Below are 8650 nucleotides of genomic sequence, written 5' to 3' on the forward strand. Positions count from 1 at the left end.
GGATGGAGGTAGATCTACCAAGCAAATGGAAAACAAAAACAAGTGGGGTTGCAATCCTAGTCTCTGATAAAATAGACTTTAAACCAACAAAGATCAAAAGAGATAACGAAGGCCACTACATAACGGTAAAGTGATCAATTCAACAAGAAGAGCTAACTATCCTAAATATATATGCACCCAACACAGGAGCACCCAGATTGATAAAGCGAGTCCTTAGAGACCTACAAAGAGACTTAGACTCCCACACAATAATAATGGGAGACTTTAACACCCCACTATCAACATTAGACAGATCAATGAGACAGAAAGTTTACAAGGACATCCAGAACTTGAACTGAGCTCTGCACAAAGTGGACCTAATAGACATCTACAGAACTCTACACCCCAAATCAACGGAATATACATTCTTCTCAGCACCACATCACACTTATTCCAAAATTGACCACATAGTTAGAAGTAAAGCACTTCTCAGCAAAAGTAAAAGAAGAGAAATTATTATAAACTGTGTCAGACCACAGTGCAACCAAACTAGAACTCAGGATTAAGAAACTCACTCAAAACTGCTCAACTACATGGAAACTGAACAACCTGTTCCTGAATGACTATTGGGTACGTAACGAAATGAAGGCAGAAATAAAGATGTTCTTTGAAACCAGTGAGAACAAAGACACAACATGCCACAGTCTCTGGGAAACATTTAAAGCAATGTGTAGAGGGAAATTTGTAGCTCTAAGTGCCCACAAGAGAAAGCAGGAAAGATCTAAAATTGACACCCTAACATCACAATTAAAAGAACTAGAGAAGCAAGAGCAAACACATTCAAAAGCTAGCAGAAGGCAAGAAATAACTAAGATCAGAGCAGAACTGAAGGAAATAGAGACACAAAAAACCCTTCAAAAAATCAATGACTCCAGCAGCTGGTTTTTTGAAAAGATCAACAAAATACATAGACCACTAGCAAGACTAATAAAGAAGAAAAGAGAGAAGAATCAAATAGATGCAATAAAAAATGATAAAGGGGATATCACCCCTGATCCCACAGAGATACAAACTATCATCAGAGAATACTATAAACACCTCTATGCAAATAAACTAGAAAATCTAGAGGAAACGGATAAATTCCAGAGCACATACACCCTCCCAAGTCTAAACAGGAAGTTGAATCCATGAATAGACCAATAACAGGCTCTGAAATTGAGGCAATAATTAAGAGCCTACCAACCAAAAAAAGTCCAGGACCAGATGGATTCACAGTCGAATTCTAACAGAGATACAAAAGGGAGCTGCTACCATTCCTTCTGAAACTAGTCCAATCCATAGAAAAAGAGGGAATCTTCCCTAACTCATTTTGTGAGGCCAGCATCATCCTAATACCAAAGCCTGGCAGAGATACAACAAAAAAAGAGAATTTTAGACCAATATCCCTGATGAACATCAATGCAAAAATCCTCAATAAAATACCAGCAAACCAAATCCAGCAGCACATTAAAAAGCTTGTCTACCATGATCAAGTTGGTTTCACCCCTGGGATGCAAGGTTGGTTCAACATACGCAAATCAGTAAATGTAATCTGTCATATAAACAGAACCAAAGACAAAAACAACATGATTATCTCAATAGATGCAGAAAAGACCTTCTAAAAAATTCAACAGCCCTTCATGCTGCAAACTCCCAATAAATTAGATATTGATGGGATGTATCTCAAGATAATAATAAGAGCTATTTATGACAAACCCACAGCCAATATCATACTGAATGGGCAAAAACTGGAAGGATTCCCTTTGAAAACTCACACAAGACAGGGATACCCTCTCTCACCACTCCTATTCAACATAGTGTTGGAAGTTCTGGCCAGGGCAATCAGTTAGGAGAAAGAAATAAAGGGTATTCAATTAGGAAAAGAAGAAGTCAAATTGTCCCTGTTTGCAGATGACATGATTGCATGTTTAGAAAACCCCATTGTCTCAGCCCCAAATCTCCTTAAGCTGTAAGCAACTTCAGCAAAGTCTCAGGATACAAAATCAATGTGCAAAAATCACAAGCATTCCGATACACCAGTAACAGACAAACAGAGAGCCAAATTATGAATGAACTCCCATTCACAATTACTTCAAAGAGAATAAAATACCTAGGAATCCAACTTACAAGGGATGTGAAGGACCTCTTCAAGGAGAATTACAAACCACTGCTCAATGAAATAAAAGAGGACAGAAATAAATGGAAGAACATTCCATGTTCATGGATAGGGAGAATCAATATCACAAAAATGGCCATACTGCCCAAGGTAATTTATAGATTCAATACCATCCCCATCAAGCTACCAATGACTTTGTTCACAGAATCGGAAAAAACTACTTTAAAGTTCATATGGAACCAAAAAAGACCCTGCATTGCCAAGACAATCCTAAGCCAAAAGAACAAAGCTGGAGTCATCACACTACCTGACTTCAAACTATATTACAAGGTTATAGTAACCAAAACAGCATGGTACTGGTACCAAAACAGAGATATAGACCAATGGAACAGAACAGAGCCCTCAGAAATAATACCACACATCTACAACCATCTGATCTTTGACAAACCTGACAAAAACAAGCAAAGGGGAAAGGATTCCCTATTTAATAAATGATGCTGGGAAAACTGGCTAGCCATATGTAGAAAGCTGAAACTGAATCTGTTCCTTACACCTTATACAAAAATTAATTCAAGATGGATTAAAGGCTTAAATGTCAGACCTAAAACCATAAAAACCCTAGGTGAAAACCTAGGTAATATCATTCAAGATATAGGCATTGGCAAGGACTTCATCTCTAAAACACCAAAAGCAACAGCAACTGAAGCCGAAATTGAGAAATGGGATCTAATTAAACTAAAGAGCTTCTGCACAGCAAAAGAAACAATCATCAGAGTGAACAGGCAACCTACAGTATGGGAGAAAGTTTTTACAATCTATCCATGTGACAAAGGGCCAATATCCAGAATCTACAAAGAACTTGAACAAATTTACAAGAAAAAATCAAACAACCCCATCAAAAATTGGGCAAAGGACATGAACAGACACTTCTCAAAAGAAGACATTTATGTAGCCAACAGACACATGAAAAAATGCTCGTATTCAGTGGCCATGGGGTGGAGTGGGGTGAGGGGGGAGGGATAGCATGAGGAGATATGCCTACATAAATGACGAGTTAATGGGTGCAGCACACCAACATGGCACATGTATACATAAGTAACAAACCTGCACATTGTGCACATGTACCCTAGAACTTAAAGTATAATAAAAAAAGAAAAAAATTTAAAAAGTTTTTCAAATTTTAATTTTTCCAGTTTTATTTATTTATTACTATCACTATTTATTTATTTATTTATTTATTTATTTATTTTTTGAGACTGAATTTCGCCCTTTCATCCAGGCTGGAGTGCAGAAGCACAATCTCGGCTCACTGCAGCCTTCACTTCCTGCGTTCAAGTGATTCTCGTGCCTCAGCCTGCCAAGTAGCTGGGACCGCAGGCACACGACACCATGTCCGGCTAATTTTTGTATTTTTAATGGAGACAGGATTTCACCATGTTGGCTAGGCTGGTCTCGAACTCCTGACCTCAAGTGATCTGCCAGCCTCGGCCTCCCAAAGTGCTGAGATTACAGGCATGAGCCACTGCACCCAGCCAATATTAATTTTTAAATTGACAAATACAAATTGTACATATTTATAGTGTACAACATGATGTTTTGATACACATATGTGTTGGGGAATGACTAAATCAAGCTAATGAACATATTCAATGCCTCACATGCTTATCTTTTTTTCTGCTGAGAACACTTAGAATTTATTCTCTTCATGATTTTCAGTTCTCAAAATGCATTGTTATTAACCGTGACCAGCATGTTGTACAATAGGTCTCTTGAAATAGACCTTTAGTGTTGTTAAATTCCTTCCTTTAGTTATGTTTTGCTCATAAAACTTTTTCACAGGTAAATGATGAGTTTGCCCATTGAGTCGAAACCCTTGTCAGGGAAGGTCAGGAGTGCACATATCACATGTTTTGGACCTCTGCCATGACACCAGTGAATTACAGGTGTGCAGTTTGCAGGCCCTCGCTGTGTCCTGTTTTACACAGAGGTGGTTTTCATCCTGATTTTATTCTGCTTCACCCACAAGTTTGCTGATCTCTCTTTACCTAGGTTGTTGAAGACTAGATAAATCATTTTTGATTTGACTATCAAATGTCCATGAGGAGACAAATCTCCGTTTATAAGAACGTATATGTTTGCAAGAACTTTTCTTAGGGAGGGGCAGAGGCTGAGAAGAATTCAAGTGTGTTGGGCAGTGTGTGGAGAGAAGAGTGCTATGAAGCTGTCAGAGCACAATATTTACAAGCATCAGATGTTCCTGAACATTCTGGAGCTGTACTCTGTACAAGCTCTTACAGTAGGATAAGCCTTCTTTGTTTCTTTTTCAGTTTTTTTTGTTATCATTTACTATATAACCACTTTAAAATAATTTGACACATATAAGGGAAATCTGTTTCTCTATTACCCCTTGCTCTATATCAAGTGGGATTGTGAGTGTACAAAATAGTTAAGGGAATGGTGGAATGGAGGGAGGGGAACAGTTTGCAGTATCTTAGGTGAAGGCTCAGCTTTGGGTCAGGGTCAGGGTCGGGAGTTGGTGGTGTCCGTGTTTGGCCTCCTTACTTCTGTCTCTGCCTTTTCTGCAGAACCCAGGGAAACTGGGCTGTTTTGGACTATAATTGTCCAGTGTTTGTGTTGGGCAGGTCCCTTCCCATTGCATGGAGGAAAAACCCCTCATATCTAGGCTAAATCTGCAGATGCTGGAACATTTTTCTTCCCCTTATCAGATCCTAGCCTCCGTTAACACAGTCAGTGTCACTCTCTGAATCACTGAATCAAATCTGCAATGATGGTTGATCTTGTCTTTTATGGATGGGCTGGCTGAAGAGGCCAGTGTGCCACCAACGGCTCTTTCCACACTCCTTGACCAAGAGAGACTTGTCTTCTTTGGGTTCACACTACAGGGCAGACCCAGCCACTGGCCTCAGGGCATTCCTAAAGATTTTCCTAGGTAGTTTCTCCCAGCTCAGGCTCTGGATGATCCTGAGTATGTCCTCCTCACTCCCCATCTTCTGCCCCGGGCGACGGGGTACCATGTCCTGTGGTTTCCCTGCTTCCTGGGGAATGTGCTCTGTATGGGAAAAACAGAAAATAAGACCATTTGCTGAGCATCTAAGCAAATGTTTGAGAAAGCCCCTCTGCATTTTTGTGTTTCTTCATTTTTTTTGCAATTTGTGAAAATAAAAACAATTTTAAGGAGAATAAAAAATAAAAATAAGAATAAATAAATAAATAAGCCATCCTTTAAGTTACAATTCTGAGAAAACTACCTCTATATTTGAAGGATACTTTCCACTTTTCCCTAAAATGTATAGTTTTCCATACTGTTGCAATCAAAGTATATGTACATTTTTGAAGATTCTTTTTTCTTCAATTCACACTATATTGCACTTACAACTAGATTTGCAGTTGGGATTCCCAAGCTCTGAGGCAAGCAGGGAGAGCTGTTGGAGGCCCCTTGATGTTTGCGCCTTTGGAGTAGGATGGTTGTGACAGCAGTAGAAGGACTTCAGAACCAGGAAGGTCGTCTCCTCCTGTACCTCTCCCATACCCCAGGCTCTGGTAACCACCATTCTACTTATTTCTATGAGTTTGGCTTTTAAGAGTATATGACCGAGATTATGCAGCATTTCTCTTTCTGTGCCTGGTTTATTTCACTTAGCATAACGTCCTCCTGGTTCATCCATGTTGTTGCAAATGACACCATTTCTTCTTTTTAAGGATGGATAATAGTGTTCCACTCTGTGTGTGTATGTGTGTGTGTGTGTATGTATGTATTCTTTATCCATTCATCCAGTGATGGACACCTAGGTTGATTCCATATCTTAGTTATTATGAATAAACATGGGAGTGCAGATATCTCTTGGACATACTGATTTCAGTTCCTTTAAATATATATCCAGTAATGGGATTGCTTGATTGTATGGCAATTGTATTTTTAATTTTTGGGTAAAGCTCCATTTTTTTTTATAATGGCTATACTAATTTACATTGCCATCAACAGTGTACAAGTGTTCTCTTTTCTCTACATCTTCTTTATCAGTTATCTTTTATTTTTTGATAATTGCCATTTTAATAGGCGGTATCTCATTGTGGCTTAATTTGCATTTCCATGGTGATCAGTGATGTTGAGCATTTTTTCATATACCTATTGGCTATTTGTATTTCTTTTTTTGAGAGATGTCATTAGGTTCTTTGCCCATTTTAAAATTGGGTTATTTGCTTTCTTGCTATTGAGATGACTTCTTTATTTATTTTGAATATTAACCCCTTATTAGATGTGTGATTTGCAAATATTTTCTCCCATTCTACTGATTGCTTCTTCACTCTGTTGATTGTTTCCTTGGTTGTGCAGAAGACTTTTAGTTAGATGCAATCCCATTTGTCTATTTTTGCTTTGTTCCCTGTGTTTTTGGGATATATCCAAAAATTTATTGCCCAGAGCAATGTCATGGAGTTTTCCCCTATGTTTTCTCCTAGTAGTTTTACAATTTCAGGATTTATATGTAAGTCTTTAATCCATTTTGAGTTTATTTTTGTATATGGTGTGAGACAAGGGTCTAATTTCATTCTTTTGAATGTGGACATCCAGTTTTCCCAACACCATCTATTGAATAGACTGTCCTTGCCCTATTGTGTGTCCTTGGAAGCCATGTCAAAAATCAATTTGGGCATCTATTTTGTGTGGAGAGAAGTGGCTCAGGGAAAGGATATATATGAACTCATGGACATGGATATTGGTTGATGGCTATGACTCACAACAGCTGGGGAATGGGTGCATCACCTGCTTAAGAGGTCCTGGGAAGGGCATCAACAATGTCTACTAAAATCCATTCCTTGCACTGTTCAGATTCACTTGTTTCTGGCTTTCAGGTGGGCAGTTTTTATTTTCTCATCCACCATTGGTGTTACCTCCTCAACCCCCTCCTTCACTCACTCTAATAGATGATATTTATATACATAATTAGGTCCACTGTTTGAAAATATACTTTGCTCAGAATGATCTAATTATCAGCAGAATAAAGGTGAGCTTGTTTTTGGAGGGTCCCAACTATATCTCTAGGTAAGGACCAGTGCACCTGGTCCAGTTTATACACCATCCCAGCTCCCCTGGATTCCACTTGCGTTGACTGCTTGCTTTGCTTTTAGATTGGAGTGACTCTAGTGACAACTCACTCTGTTCTCATGGTCATAAATCCCTGCTCATTGCTGCCACTGCTGCTGCCACCACAGACCGAGAACTCCACTTGCACAGTGCTGTCTGCTAAGGAGAAGTTGCTGTGCCTGAGCACCAGACCAAATGGACTCACAGAGACTCCCAACCAGGTAAAGAGGTGATATGGCTTGTGGATGTCAGCCACATTCTCTTCTTGATCACCTCGCTGCTGGAACAATGGGCCATGATCAGAGTAGAGTGGTCATGGAGATTGAATGGAGGCTATTCATGGGTCCAAGAACATGGACACTCTCTTTCACCAAAATCAATTCGGGTCTTGCCACTATTAATCACCTAACTTGCCAGCAGCAGAGACTATCGCTGAGTCTTTGAGATGGCACTGCTTTTGGAGAGATCAGGTGGCTATCCAGTGAGAGATTGACCCCTCTACTTTGGAGGGGATGGACATTCATCTTTATCACCATTGATACCTGCTCTAGACATGAGTTTTCCTTCTCTGTCTGAAATCCCTCTGCCACTACCACCATATGAGGGCTTACAGATTTCCCAATCCATCAACCTGGTTCTCACACATGTTACCTCAGAGCAAAGGACTCATTTTATGGCAAATAATGTAAAATGATGGGCTCATTGGTCTTATTATATACCATGCCACCCAGAAGCAGTCAACCTAGTGGAATTATGAGCTGGCCTGTTGAAAGCTCAGCTAAGGTGCCAGCTCAGAGATGACACCCTGTAGGGTTGGAAGTTGGAGCACTGCTTTCCAGGATGTGATACATATGCTGAATCAATAACCAATTTATGGTTCAGTGTCCCACATAGCTAGAATATATGAGTCTAGGAATCAAGGGATAGAAGTGGAATTGATCCCTTTAGTTATCACTCCCAGGCACTTACTTGTGGAATTTGTATCTTCCTGTTCCTGCAAACTCAAATTCTGCCAGTTTAGAGGTCTAAGTTTCCAGGAAGAAAATGCTTTTTCCAGTGCAGGTGGGAAAGGCTCCAGTGAACTGGAGGTTGTGACTATCACTCAGCCGTTTGGGACTCCTCATAACAGTGGACCAGCAGGCAAAGGAAAGAGTTGCCTTATGGCTAGAATAATTGGCCTTAATTACCATGAGAAGCTAGGGTTGCTGCAATGCAATGGGAGAAGATAAGAGTATGACTGCAACTGAGGGAATTCCCTGGAAGTATCCCCTATACTTTTGTGCTCACTGATAATTGTAAATGGGCAGTTACAACAACCCAAACCTAACAAGTGCAAAGCAACTAACAACTCAGTCCCCTCAGGGTGGAGCTCTGGGTCACTCCATCAGACTACAGCTCAGCCTTACTAAACT

At 39.8% G+C, this 8650-nt stretch overlaps 1 long non-coding RNA gene across 1 annotated transcript in view; it reads left to right on the forward strand.

Annotated features, from left to right (window-relative positions):
• The window catches only part of LOC112628994, a 47570-nt gene extending 39651 nt beyond the window's left edge, over nt 1-7919 (forward strand). The window contains exon 3 of the long non-coding RNA XR_003120513.1: nt 7283-7919. This is a non-coding gene — a long non-coding RNA (uncharacterized LOC112628994). The remainder of the gene's footprint in view (nt 1-7282) is intronic.
• The last annotated feature ends 731 nt before the right edge of the window (nt 7920-8650 follow it).

This window comes from Theropithecus gelada, chromosome 7b (assembly GCF_003255815.1).
Source record: "Theropithecus gelada isolate Dixy chromosome 7b, Tgel_1.0, whole genome shotgun sequence".
Classification (NCBI taxonomy): Eukaryota; Metazoa; Chordata; class Mammalia; order Primates; family Cercopithecidae; genus Theropithecus; species Theropithecus gelada.